General features: G+C 46.7%; 1 protein-coding gene and 1 pseudogene across 13 annotated transcripts in view; one reads left to right on the top strand and one right to left on the bottom strand.

Annotated features, from left to right (window-relative positions):
- Positions 1 to 5747, bottom strand: part of LOC144104456 (CCR4-NOT transcription complex subunit 2-like) — a 34188-nt gene extending 28441 nt beyond the window's left edge. For 4 of the 12 annotated variants that reach the window (XM_077637465.1, XM_077637471.1, XM_077637466.1 and 1 more), the window contains exon 1: positions 5607 to 5732. The gene's annotated coding sequence lies outside the window, so the exon portion shown is untranslated. Of the gene's footprint in view, positions 1 to 3214; positions 3290 to 5313; positions 5335 to 5606 lie in introns of those variants that run through there. The other 8 variants (XM_077637462.1, XM_077637470.1, XM_077637472.1 and 5 more) reach the window with 4 other exon arrangements.
- A 354-nt stretch (positions 5748 to 6101) lies between these two features.
- The window catches only part of LOC144104455 (protein phosphatase 1 regulatory subunit 12B-like), a 92547-nt pseudogene continuing 83949 nt past the window's right edge, over positions 6102 to 14699 (top strand). Inside the window, exon 1 of the transcript XR_013308542.1 lies at positions 6102 to 6434. The product of XR_013308542.1 is annotated as a protein phosphatase 1 regulatory subunit 12B-like (transcript). The remainder of the gene's footprint in view (positions 6435 to 14699) is intronic.

Raw genomic sequence — 14699 nt, 5'->3', positions numbered from 1 at the left:
CGCGATGGATTTTTTCTTGAGGTTTCAGGCTTTACAATTTCAAGGTGCCCGCGTGTGCGTCTTAGCACTCGGAGTATTGCATGAAAGTCGATAAAGAGGAAAACTCTCTCTGCCGCTTGTCTACGTTGAAAGCCACACTCAGCAGCTCTCTGCCGACTGAGTATGTATATGCACTACCAGGTCATGGGCTGTGAGCAGTCATAGTAGGAGATCATCATGTCACAACGCATCTCATAGGATACTTGGCGCTCAAAACTGCACCACATTGTTTTACAGACAATGGCAACTAGCACAACGCATTTGAAGCTCCCAAGATTTTGTCTAATTGCCAGTGCAGTGACCACCATTATGCACATATGAAGACCTCACTATTACGGACTCACTTTATGGATATACTTACACTGGAACCAAAGTGTCCATATTAACGAGGCACAATTGTATACACTTTTCCTTTTTCATTAAAGTATTTTTCTAACAGTTTTCTGTTTCTTTTGCTTTGCTACTTCAAGTTTTAGGCAGCTCTATACAAAGCACCTCTAAAGAGGCTACATAAATTCTGCACTTGAGCCATTCACCCCTCCAGGGCAGTTGAATAGTCAGGCCATTCGCTGTTATCGGCCCAAATGTTCAATGCAGAATGGTGTTTATTTCTACTGAGTGGCTTACAAATGAATGACAAATTCACATCTTCCGTCACAGCAGTAAAATTTACAATGTTACGAAGGCATGTGCCATGACAGGACCGGTCACATGTGCAGGTGCCCTAACAAATAACACTCCTTCGAGGCATAAATATCTCATTTCATCATAACTTCAGCTCTACTGTTACTCCTTAGCAAAAAACTTGACCAACAATTACACCAATTTTGTCAATTAAATGGGGCTCAACGCGATCGTCGTGTGTAAAATTTGAGTTTCACCTTTTGAGTTTCATGTCTATCGAAACACAGCTACTGAGGCAAGGATCGATCCCGGGACCTCTGGCTCTACTACTAGCTGAGTGCCCTGAGCACTGAGCCATCACAGCAGGTCCATTTTTGTTTTTAGACTAAAGCAAGACAGAAATAAGCCTGTGAGCCCTGAAAAGCATTCTGACATGTTTTCTTGGGCACTACCGAGAAGTAATACACACTGAGTGATATCGTGCAAAACACACTAAAACACTACCTTGTAACCAACTTAGCACCTTACGTGAAGTTTGGACGTCATGAGACCGGATCCCATCAGCAGCATGCTGTTTTTCTTCTGCTTTCTAATCAATTATTTTTCAGCCATAAGATCATCACACTATTAATTTCCCACTGAGTAACACCACAAATTTAAGAAAATAAGAAAGAATAAAAGATGGAAATTTAACCCTCTCCTATGCTTTCCTTGGTTTTGCTGACTGCTGGCTCCTTTCATTTGTATGTCATTACGAGCCCCTCATTTTCCTGCCTTGGTCTGCTCAATAGCTTAACGAGGGCCTCAGTTCTGGCAGTCTTGATGCCACAGGTAGCATAAGAGGGTTCTCACACAGCTTCCTCCTTCGCAGTTTAATCACATTCCATGTAACACTCGCGGTAACACAGGACGTACTATGGCCGCCGCTACGGGCGACGGTAGCGCTGGTGTACACTCTCAAGGCTAGGTTAAATGAAACATAAGTTCTCGCAAAAGCAATAGACTGAACAGCCGCCGCCATAGCTCAGTCAGTATTGCACCGTAAGCAAAGTTCAGAGGTCGTGGGCTTGGATCCCACCCGCAGCACGGTCGTTTTCTTTTTTCAGCTTTCAGCCATAAAGTGATCACATTATTGATTTTTCATTGATAAATACCACAAACTTTAAAGAAAAAAAAACAAGAAATGGAAATTTAACATTCCCATATGCTTTCCTTGGTTTCACTGACTTTTGGCTCCCTTCATTTGTATGTATTTCACATCAGTGAGATCAATTAAAATTTTTCAGCTTGCTTCCTCACACTACAGGTAAAAAAAATCAGCCATTTCACCTAAAAGAAAGCTTTTTCTACCCTCCTGGCACCTAACCAAACACTCGATTATAAACACTTAAAACATTAAGCACATTCTTATACATAGGCTAGGCTCATTGGGACATGCAATAGAATTAGGTAAACATACAATTTCCTGATAAAGTTGAATGAAAATGATATTTGCAGTAAAAACCACTTCAAATGAAGTCATGGACAGGACTGCAGGAAATTTAGGTTGAATGATCCTGACATATCAGGGGCCTTTTTGTGCGCACAATCTTCAGTAAAGGTTGCATTTATGGGCCGTTAAACAGAAGCAACTATATTAGCAAAATTTACAGCTGCTAACATAACACGCTCTATGAATTTCGTCAATGAGACCCAAGAGCATTCAGACTGTAACATGTTAAAGGGGCTGTGAAGGGGGCTCTAATAAAGTTGCAGCATGCCTGGGATATTGAAGCGCGCTGCTTCACGAATAGTGTCCAGCAAGGATTTTTAAAAATGCGCTTTGTAGAAGCTGAGTTATCCGTAGTTAAAATTAGAATTTCAGCGTCTTCGCACCTTTCCCTCTCCTCTCGTCACTTTTTGCACGCTGGAAGGTAGGCGCTCCTTTGCCGACCCCCCTCTGGGAGCGGAGCTTCCCGACCCGCCGGAGCAAGCGGCTTATTGGCCGCGGCCACGGTAGCTGCCGGACGCCTGCAAGTATCTAACCAATGGCTACCTCTCACCATGTCTACGCAGATGCGGGGGATGGAGGAGGGAGCAAACATGAAAAATTCGCCGGGAAGGGCTCGCCAACTTTGACGCGTGATTTTGGGTCATCTGCTGCGTGTAGAGGAGTATTATTTGGCTCATGGTTTTCATGGCAACGCAGTGCAGTGATTAAGCGAGTTTATGTGCTCTCCTCGGAAGGCGTTTCAGAGCACCTTTAACAGTTTCACGAAAAAGTGCATGCCTAAATGATGAAGCACAGAGGTGAGTAAGCTTGAGTGGCCAGCTGTAAACAAATCAAGGTGTTTCAGCCGGTACTGATTTTTATACACAATGCTTGCACTAAAGCAAGGCCACGCTAACATAAAAGCTCTAAAAAGCCAAGCACAGTGCCCTCAGATAGCATTTGCGCCATTATTTCACTTTTTTTGTTCCACAGTACAACACTCCAGAGCTCTAGACAAGCCTGCTCATGTCTGTGTTTCAGCAAAAAATGATGCTCAATGAACAACGGAGAGCTCACTACCTGCCGCCGTAGCTCAGTGGTTAGGGCGCTCGGCTACTGATCCGGAGTTCCTGGGCTTGAACCCGACCGCTGCGGCTGCGTTTCGATGTCAGTGCATGTTAAAGGTGGTCGAAATTATTCCCGAGCCCTCCACTACAGCAACTCTTTCTTCCTTTCTTCTTTCACTCCCTCCTTTATCCCTTCCCTTATGGCCCAGTTCAGGTGTCCACCGATACTGCCCCATTTCCTTTCCCTAAAAACCAATTTTCAATTACTCTCACCAGAGGTTGCTCTACACACTACGATGTAGCGCCATCTAAAAAGAGTCTGGTCAAGCAGGTATTTAAGGTCTTTAAATGGCTACTTTCTCTCCAACACACCTCATAATGCAAGCCAAAGTGTAACGCACATCCTGAGAAGAGTGGTAACTGGCTTGCGTGCAGGTAATTAATTACTGGTTACTGGTAGAAAAAAAGGATAGAGTGAAAAATGATTTCTAGACGAGGGTTTAAACAATGATTTGGCTCAAAAGCACCTCTGAATGCAACCGAAAATGAACGCGCCTGCAGTGATAAATGAATTTCCACGCTGTTAATGCTTCGTTAAAAGAAAAGAACCCCCTATCCTCTCTTCCTGTCCCCTCCCCTCTTTCATTTCATTTCTCCATTCTGCCTGCTATCCTCCATTTCCGCTGCCCCAGCTCAGGTGCTTCAGTATCAGTGGCAGATGCCAGGACTAGCAAAAATCTGTTCCTTCCTTTTTATTATTACTTTAATAAAAACCGCTTACTACTACTAAAAGAAAAGAAAGCGCATCAGTAAAAGGCGGAGAATCGCTAAGTGGATTTGAACCCCTGTCTTATGCATCCAAAAACAGAGCGCTAGTCTACTGCGCCACAGCAGCAACTGAAACAGGGGGTTTTAATTGTGGTCTTACCCGTTCTCCCAAATATTCTTGTGTTTTCGCACATGCACAGGAACGAAGATAGTGAGCTGGCAAATGGCACCACAAGTTGTGTCGTGCATATCACAAAATTCCGTTGCTGGCACATGTTAAGTCCACAGAGCATTACTCTTCAGCACAAGTGTAATGAATTAGCCCAGCAATACCAATTGCAGGTTTTCGCAAGTGATATCTAATTGCAGTTAAAAGTCTCAGGCTTACCACAGCTTGAAAGGCACAGGTTTTGCCAGTTCCCAAAATCAAAAGAGCATGCTTCTACTTCAAGTACTGCAAATATATGTTAAGTCGTCAGAATTTCAACTACATCCATATGTAGCCGGTCTCATTCACTGGCTGTCGGTGAATGCTCAATGAAAGGATTCAACTGTGCTCTTCAGCAGGAATCCACGAAAGCATAAAGAAACACATGTTCACAAGTGTGCATTAGATAACTATTATTTAAGTTAGGCTATATTATATAGGGTAGGTAGTAACATATGGCCGATGAGTTGCGATCAAGGGCGAACACCAGGTTGGCTTTTTCGTTACATTTGTAAAAATCATCCACAACCATTTTTCTTTCGTAACATGCGGTATGACAGCCGCAACATGCACAATAGCGGTGGTCAAATCAACGCGTTCGACTAGTCAGTTCGACAGAGGGTTTTCGTCCCAACAAAGGACTAAACAGGCACAGCGCTGCAAATCAGTAAGGACGTTGACACACTGGCGAGGTCAGGATGGCGCGTTTCAAACCTCAGAAGCGATCTCGGAAACAAGCTTTCGGGGACAGAGCTACCAGGAGGTAGATGCTGGCGTGAGATTTTTACCCGATGCAAGTGACCGTGACTCTTAACTTGTGGATCGGGGCAACGCAGCATATGTTAACCGATTCCAACGTGTTTATGAACCTGCCGCATAACAAAGCGAGGCCGCAGTACATGGCATGAAACGCGAGCTTTCACGTAAGTGACGAACACGACGCTACGTCCGTAACCAACGACGTTCGGGCAACAAACTGATATACGCGAGCTTGGGACAGGCGGGAACAATTTAAGTTTGAAAAACGCTTTCTCTTCACAGATCTCGCTGGGTGAGTTGTGCGCGTCCCGAAACGACGGCAAATCTTGATTAAGGCAAGTAATTTTTACAAGACAGCGAATACGCGGCACACCAACCTCCGTTCTCACTTCCAATGTGCTCGGCGGGAAGTACCAAGCTGCTTTTCAGGCGCTAGAGCCCGTTCATAAGAAGTTCCTGGAGGCTCGTTGTCAGTGCGCATTCTCTAACCAGCAAATGAACCACAAAACCAACTGGGGAACTCCGACATGTAGCGCATTTTTTGACAAGCTCCCCCCCCCCTACCACCACCAAGCATCTACGGGGGGTACCCCAGAATCGGGTCCCCACTTATAATCACTCGGGCGGCTCCGGACGGCTTATCGAGTGGAGAATAAAGAGACGTAATCACCTGATGAGGCAATCCGTGTTAACTCCTCCTAAATAATATTAGAAGTCCAGTCTATTTTTGTACACTTTTGGGCCAGCACGGTCACTCACACAACACCAACTCTGGTAATAAACATGGCGATTTGACGGATATCGCCCTCTTGCGGTAAACTGCTTAAACCGCACTGAGAGATGATGGTTTCGTACTGCTTTTGCAAAAGCCCTTGAGTTGTAAAATGTCGTCGTAAAAAACTTAAAATCTAAAAGTGAGCATTAAATTGTCGTGAAGACGTTAACAATATGTTTTTTTACCCAATCATTTTCATCAAATTGTCTTGAGAGAACTAAAGAAAGAATAGTTTTTGCAAACTAAACTGTTTGGTAAACAATCAAACGTTTCAGGGCTTGTTTTTATTGAGACTATAGAAAGCTTTCTTAAATTGGTACATCAAAAGTTTCTGTATATTATTTACTAGACTGTGCCTCAAAATGACGGGCTTTTACCTCATTCGCCGTCAGCCACAGTGCTGTCATCTGGCGGGTCGTGTGGGAGGCTGTGATGCGGTGTGCCAGGCGAGCCAGCGTTGGTTAGGTAGTTATGTCTTTGGAATCCCGGCCCAGCAATTCGCTTTTCAAGCGAAAAGAGCAGCTCAAACGCTGGGAGGACTCCGAGACGAACCGCGAGAGTGCCGAGCCGCCACCGGACAAGGCTTCCCGTATCAAGTTCAGCGATGGCTGCGTCTTCCTGGCCGCCTGTGCGGCGGGCGACACTGCCGAAGTCGAGCGTCTGCTCGCCGCCGGCGCCGACATCAACACGACCAACGTCGACGGGCTCACAGCACTGCACCAGGTACGACACGGCGCCGACATCCCGTCCCGACACCTCGCGCAGTGTAGAAATACGGTTTTCACCAAAAAACCCCCTCCTCCGCCCCGGTGTTCGACTTCACATACCCGCCCGGAACCTACTCTGCCAACGGGCGGAGGGGCTCCAGCGACTGGGCAAGGCAGGCCACAGCGACGTATACACCAAACACCACCTCCCCCGTCGCGGTATTTGCGCTGCGTGCCCAGTAGTTTTTTTGTGTGTGCTTGTCTGCGCGTGTGTATATGGTATCATGGCTGCTGCTCATCTCTGTATATCTTGCGAAAAAGAGGGGAAAAAGAAGTAAAAGCCAGCTCCGGGTCGGTTTGCATGGCCGCTCTAGCTAGGCCCGTTTTACGAAAAAAAAAAAAGCGAATTTCGCGAGAAGTTGACGGTGCTTTCTGATGCAGCAACGAACGTTGGTGCAAATACTAGTCGCATACTTTTTCATTTTTTCTTCTATTTTGTGTCGAAAAGTCGATATAGTGGCGGGCGGGCGACTGTCAGCCGCCGATCGCAGAATTGAACAGAACGGGAAACACTGGCAAAAAAAAAAAAGTACACCGCCGACACGCCTTTCGCCGAGCCCCGCCGTTGCCGTGTGTGCTTCCTCGCAGTTTGTTTGTCTGTGCGTGCTTGTGTGTGTGCGCGCGAGAGCGCGCCTGGCCTGGTGGTGGGTCAGGTCTGTTAAGCCTAGTCTCCAAAGGCTCGTCTGTGCTGCCCGAGTTCTATTCTTATTTTCTTTTTTCCCCTTTAGTCGACGCAACAAGCGCCGCAAGACCTCTCTAGAGTCGTTGCCGGTAGCGTAGTTTGTAGTACTACACACTACGCCGGGAAATAAAAGCAATGAAGGCTGGGAGAAGGAAAAACAACGTCGGCGCGCGAAGCCGTCAATGAAGTTGCGGAGCATTCGTTGTCGCGGGAGCGCTTCTGTGACCTCCGCCGAAAGAACGGTTTTCTTCGCTCGGTGGTGGTAGTGGGAAGAGGTGGATAGAGTGTGAAGGGTGTGGGGCAAGTTTCTATGCGTTGAGCAAGCGAGCGGAGGTAAGAGGGAGAGAGAGGTCCGGGGGCTCCGGGACCCCGGGTTGTGGTGCTGGCTCGCTGGCGGCTCGGACGAGTTGGACCTCTTTCTCCTTCCCTCGTTCTGTTTTAGTTTATATTTAGCTCCCTTAGGGGGTGGGCTGCTGGAGCGAGGGAGGTAGGGGGGGAGATCGTGGAAGTTCCTCCTACCCGAACCGCCGCAGCCCCAGCCAGCCAGGCAGGGTTGTGCCATCTCCTACAGCTCGCAAAACTTCAGCTCGCTGGCGTCGGATGGAGAAAGGGGTCCTCTTCCGACGGCCAAATTGTTGCTGGCGTCGTCTTCGGCGTAACGCGGAGGGGTTCGTTCGTCTGCTAGGGTGCACCCAATCGTCTGCTGCTCCAGCCCCTGCCGAACACTCATTTTTTGTCTGTTTGCGAAACCTTGGAGAAAACTCCCAGCTTTTCGAGCGCTTCTCGGGTCTCTATTCGTCTACTTGTATTTTGTTGTCTCGCCTATTCCCCCTTTTTGTTTCTTGTTTTTGGTTTGGAATCTCTTCACGGCTAGACGCGGTCTGGAGAACATGGTTGCAACACGCCGCGCACTTTCTTGTTCTGTTTTCGTCAGAACTCTGCCGAAATTTCGGAGTCGCCCCGGGTTTGGGAGGACTTTGGTGTTCTTTTCTGGGTCGCGTGTTTTTTTTTTTTGCTCCTTTTCTGCCACGATGACGTGCGCTCGCGTGACGTAAGACTGGGACAAGCTATGCGCTTGCGGCTTTGACAACTCTATTTAGCTGCCGCTGGTCGCGAGACACTTCTTCGGAGGTGTGCTGTAATCGCGTCAGGTGCTCCATATAGTCCCTTTTCCCCGCTCCGTTTCAGTGACGTTTTTTCGTCGTAGTTCGAGCTGACTCATTCGACGTCCGCTTATCACGCACGTGCGTTTGTTTCCCTGTAGCGTTGCCTCGCCGTTATCTTCTTTACCGCGGTCGATGTCGTGTATTGGAAGTTATCGATTCCCAATAATGTGGAGCGCGGTGAGCGGGGATCTGTTTGCTTTGCTCCTGGGTTGTTGAACGACCGTCGATAGCTGTCGGGACGGCGCGATAGGTATGCTGTGTTCAAGAGCTTCCTGACATTGATTAATACCCTCCCAGATATTGATGGCTGTCAGACAGGATTGGGAACGGCATTTGACCTGTGGCAGATATGTGGTCGTTGATTGATAGGGTGGCAAAAGGCAGTCCCCCTCGCTCGAATTTTCGTCATTCTATTGGGTGATGCTGGATCACCTTTCTGGTGATGAGGGCGGCACAAGGCAATTCCCCTGACTCCAATCTCATTTTCATTCTGATGGGCGATGCTGTATCACCTTTCTGGTGATTAGGGTGGCACAAGGAAATACCCCTTGGCTCCAATTTCATTGTCATTCTGATGTGTGATACTGGATTCCTTTTCTGGTGGTGGTGTCACATGGCAATACCCCTGACTCCAATCTCATTTTCATTCTGATGGGCAATGCTGTATCACCTTTCTGGTGATGAGGGCGGCACAGGGCAATACCCCTTGGCTCCAATCTCATTGTCATTCTGATGGGTGACACTGGATTCCCTTTCTGGTGATGGTGTCACAAGGCAATCCGATGGGCTATGCTATATCACCTTTCTGGTGATCCAGGTGGCACAAGGCAACCCCCCTCGGCTCAAATTTCATTGCCATTCTGATGGGTGGTGCTGGATCGCCTTTTTGGCAATGAGGGTGGCACAAGGCAATACCCGGGACTCCAATTTCGTTGTCATTTTGATGGGTGATGCGGGATCACCTTTCTGGTAATGAGGGTGGCACAAGGCAATTCCTCTGGCTGCATTGTCATTGTCATTTGATGGGTGATGTGGGATCACATTTCTGGTGGTGCAGGTAGCACAAGGCAATCCCTTTGGCTCCAATTTCATTGCTGTTCTGATGGCTGATGCTGGATCACCTTTCTGGTGATGAGGGTGGCACAAGGCAATTCTCCTGGCTCTAATCTTATTGTCATTCTTAGAGGTGATGCTGGATCATCTTTCAGTTGATGATGCTGATGTTTTAAGGTATACTACCATCCACAGAGGTCACTGTGATTCATTGGTGTAGTTTCTGCCTGCAGCAGCGGACCCAAGGCACACTCCTTTTCACTGCAATGCCTGGCATGTAATGTTGAGATTCAGACAGCGCCTGATATCAGTAGTTGTCAGGGTTGTCGAATCTGCATCCATACACTGTTATGCAAACTGCATCTCACTGCATATTTCTGACAGCAAAAACCGGTGTTGGCATTCAGATATGTTGAGTATATACAGTCAGATCACCCACTGGTAGAGAGCGAACCTCGCCTGCAAAACACCCTTAAAATTGCACCAGAGAGACACTGACATGTGATGGAATGATTTTAAATTTGTTGATTTGTTACGCATGCTTCAAGATGTGTGTGCAGCTCTATTGTTCTTACACATTCTCTTAATTGCCTTATCTGGTGATTTTAATTATTCAGTAATTTCAATAATTTTCCTCCTCTTACTTCTTTGTGGTCCAGAGTCAAAGTTCGGAAATTTTTTCGGCCATCCTCTGCATTACAGAGAGAATTTTGTGCACTTGAAGTGTTTCTGGGAATATAAATTTCCTGGTGCTTTTTTAATGGATGATGATAATTTGGTTCCAATGTCACTTTGTGAGCTTGGCCAAAGAAGCACCATGGCTAAGAATAGTCAGATTTCTTAGGAAATTAGTAATGTTGTAGTTTCGTTGTGATAGCACTGAGCTGTGGTACTGGTATTAAGTGTGCAGTCAAATCTATGATTGAGTAAAGCTGAGATTTGGGCGAGTTGGTAAGCATTCATGGTGGGTGAACAGTGCAACATGGGCGGGACAAAGGCAAAACAAGTGCTGATCCTTTAATGAGGACGATATTTATGATCCTTTTGCTAAAAAATTTGTTGTGGCAGAATAGCAATGATTGAGGCTAGTTGGTGTCTCATTCTGTAATGGATAGTGCTAACTGACGACACTGGGCTGGAGAAAACATGATGCATCATATCCTGCTTTTTTTTTTTGTCCCTGATTTTGCGTACTATCAAAGTTAATGTGTTAGACATTTGAGAAGTTGCTGTGGATTGTCTGTTTTGTAAGTGCATGCTCAGGTACTTTTGGATGAGTTCATGATTAGCTTGCTTATGCAAGCAGGACATCTGATGATAAAGTGCCTGTGTACTTTTTATGCATGCGTGAATGCATGTGTAGCAACACCACGGTGATTATTTTTTCACAGCTATCCGTTTTGCCTTGAATAACCAAACAAAAATTTTTGCTTACCAGTGAGATGCAGTTTGTTCCTTTTAATTCCCATTACATTTGGTGGCTTACAATTATCAGCATCTCGTTGCAAGAATTTAGCTCAATTTTAAATACAATTTACTGAAGGAGTACCTTCAACTGTAGGTTGTTACATAATGGGGAGGGAACAAGGGGGGGGGGGGGGGGGGCTACAAATTGTCCTAATATTTACAATCAATGTATGCATTTTGTGTCATGATTCCGGACGATACTGGACACAATGCTTGGTGGGCACAGTGGCGGTCTTGGTAATGGTGGCAGCAGAAAATAGTGCTGTCCAAGCTAAAAAATGTAACCTTTTGTTGAACATTGTGGTTGTAATTTTCCAAGATAGGTTTCATAACCGGTGCATTACTTGTACACTAATAAGACACATACCCGAGTGCGTTTTTATGCTTGTGCGTGTACAGATGCACTGACGTGTGCTGCCTTTTAATGAGGGCTGCCATTGATCTGTTACACTATAGCAGTGCAAGTGTTTGACATTGACTTCCCTTATATCAGAAAATGCACTGAAGAAGCAGAGGAAAAATGTTGCATTTAACAACTGGCTTATGTATATCTGTATATGTTCACGAGCATTACCAAATTTTACCCACAGAACATCACTTTGTCCAGTTTAGAGGTTTTCACTGTTGCAATATCATACCAGATTCTATCAGTATAAAGCAGGGTCTTTTTAGCTGTCATCTCCTAACACGTTTGGGTCTGTTGTTGGTCCAAAATTGGTTACTTTACCAAAACGTTATCTATATGCATTTTTCCACCCTTACATATTGTGCACATTCGTTTTGGTATGTTACTTTTTACATTTGCTGAAAACAGAATTTTTCCAGCTCTTCATCTTTAGAAGGTGGCCTGTTTTAAAACAGCATTGACTCTTTAGCATCAGTTTGCATTTTTCACGTTTCTTCCTATATATAATCTGCTCTTTGGTTGTTGTAATTAATGACAAGATATGATTGGCATGTGTCACAGGCAGTCTTTTTGTGTTCTTCTGCGTCTTGCCAAACCGCATTCGTTATCAAAGTAACTGTGTGTCCGTTGGACAGTCATTGCACTGAAGCGATGAGGTAGAAATTTTTTAACATGAGTGCTCGCTGGTTGATTTCAAGATTTCATCACTTCACAACAAGCACTGCTGGCAAATTTTCAGCTCAATTAGTTCTTGGCTGTGTGACTGCAGCAGTGGCCAAGTGGTTGAGCATCTGCCTTGCACGCGGGAGGTGCGGGATTCGATCCCTAATGCCGCCAGGTACCCACCCGTGATACAATGGGTACAAGCTTTCCCCTGGTCTGGTGCTCGGCTTATTCGGGGTGAAATGCTTGGGAAATGGGTCTTTGACCCCACCTTGAGAATTCGAAAATACCTTGTGCCATGGCACTCTTTGGCCATACTCTCGGGCCATAAAAATACATAATCGTCATCAGTTCTTGGCTGCGCCTGCAATTCGCACTTGGAGCTGCTTGTTCATTCCTGTATAGCGCGGAAGCTTCTTTTCCTTCAGAAGCTGCTCCTGCAAGCTTCTTTTTCCATTTAGCCTTTTTTCTTTTCCTAATGCGTTATTGACCTGCATTGTGTTTACCATGATTCTGCTTCATAAGTCTTGAATTGGGGAAGATTGCTGTAAAAAACTTAGGCCACATGGTGAAATAGTGCAAAAAAATAATGGAAGCATCTAGCCTTTCAAGATGGCCTATCTGTACCGCCATCTGCAGCGCAGCGTCAGGTACCGAAGCGCTCGGTGGCCGCCGGTCATGACATTGGTTGGAATGCAAGCGCGTTTTCATCCTGTCGTGTTTCCTGATGGGCTTGGGACAGCACTTGTCAGTTCTTGTTGGAAATTCAATCTGTCAGCTGAGGGTGGTATCCACAGATGTTCTTTGGACATCAGACTGTCCTGCAAAGAGATGTGGCATTGTTTGACCGTGTGTGAGGCTGTCATTATGTGCAGCTGGAAATTTTTGTTGTGTTGGCTGTCATGTTCTGTTGTGGTGGTGTTTGCTTGACTCGCGTAAAAGCCAAAATCCCGGCGGTAGTGGTCAATTTCAGCTGCACCTTGTGTTGCCTATTTCTTTTTTTAACATTGTGAAGTAGCAATGTAAAATGTTGTGTTCAAAGTGTGTGATGGCGCCAGCATGCAGTGCTCCAATGCAGCAGGGACATCGCAGGCTTTGGGAAAAAAAATTATATTATGCAGTATTTACTGGGTGTAGGTGAATTCCACAAGGTGATCCATGTTTGCTAATGTCCTCCCTAAGAAAGAACATGAAGAAACATTGCGACCAATCTTTCTCTTCATCCCTTCCCATTGGTCGTGAGTGAGTGGGTTTTGCAGCGCCTTTCCTTTACCAATGACCACTGCACATTATCACAGGTGAGATAGGGGGCGCCTGCCCTCGCAGTCCACCGATGATGTCACTGTGCCACGTGACCCGGCCAAGACCGTGGCGATACCGCCGCTGTAAAATGTGGATGGTTGTGAAAGTTGCGCGTTGTTTGTAGCATGCTAAGCTGGCGAAGCCTGCTGCTTGGCCTGCAGTTTACGATATGCACAGCGTGCCGTGCAGTCCGCCTTGAGTGATGGAAGAAAACGAGCCGTGGACGGCGCGTCTGGCGCGGCTTATTAAACCATGCGAGCGTTCGTTAACTGCAGGCGGGGGGCTTAACGGAAGCGTTGGCAGACGAAAGGGGCCATGTAGAAAGCGATGGGAGGAGGGGGGGGGGGTATATTACGTCAGGCAAGAGCCGCTAGTGCGTGCCTCGTAGTAGGGAGACGGCGTCGTTGCTGAGAAGGCGAGGCGGTGGTTCGGCGGAAACGTTTGCGTAGAGGAGGGTGGTTTGCAGGCACATTCATGAGAGAGATTCGCTGACATCGAGTTTTGGTCTATTCGTTAACGAACGAAAGGTTGCATGACCAGTGCTACTCACTGTTGCCTGTTGCACAAAATGAAAAAAATATTGGCAGTGGCTTAGCTCCGCTATGCCAGGATATATGTAGCGGGAGATATGTTTCCCTGGCTAAGCTTGTTGTTGGCACTGTATGTTTAGCAGTGAGAGACATGTCCGCTTGAAGTGTGCGGGTCGCAGATGCACTTTCGGAAACTCGAATGGTGTGATCAGTCACACGACGGGCCTTCGCATCCTCTTCTGTTGGTTCTTGTTGACTGACTCCTTCCATAGTATCTATCTCGGCGGCTATGCGCAGTCCATTACGCTCGGCAGTCTGGCACCTCCGTTTGGCAAGCCGTTCCTCTCTCTGTTCGGGCGTCTCCGCTGCTCTCTTCGCCTTCTGACGCTCATTCTCTGTTGAGTAGCCAACTGCCAGGCGACAACCTCAGGATCGGGAGAGTTAATGTTCTCTTGTCTATACCGCTGTTTAGCAGCAGCTGGACTCTCCTTCTGTGCATCCATCAAGCATTGCGATACCACCGCCGATTACATCTCCGCCTTTTATACGCGATGCTGCGCATGCCAGGACGCGCTGTTCGGGGGATGAACGTGGTGTGACGTTATGCCAGTTGGCACCGCGAGCGCGCAAATCACAGTAACCAAATCACAGTAATCGTCTCACATATCTCGGTGGACACCCGAACAGCGCTGTAAAGGAAAGAATAAAGGAGGGAGGGAAACAATGAAGTGCGCAAACGCACCCACTCCTCCTCCCCGGTTACCATGGTAACGGCGCATGGGCACAACTGGTCTCCGGCATGTACCATGGTAGCGCATACACACAACTGGTGTCTCGCCTGTACCCCGAAATGCTTGACTAGTAGCCTAGTGTAGCTCCCGCTTCAAAATATTAATAATAAAAATAATAATTGGTTTTTGGGGAAAGGAAATGGTGCAGTATCTGTCTCATA

Source organism: Amblyomma americanum, chromosome 9, assembly GCF_052857255.1.
Source record: "Amblyomma americanum isolate KBUSLIRL-KWMA chromosome 9, ASM5285725v1, whole genome shotgun sequence".
NCBI classification, from domain to species: Eukaryota; Metazoa; Arthropoda; class Arachnida; order Ixodida; family Ixodidae; genus Amblyomma; species Amblyomma americanum.
Note: the sequence above shows the minus strand (reverse complement) of the source record. Positions and strands in the feature narration are given on the sequence as shown.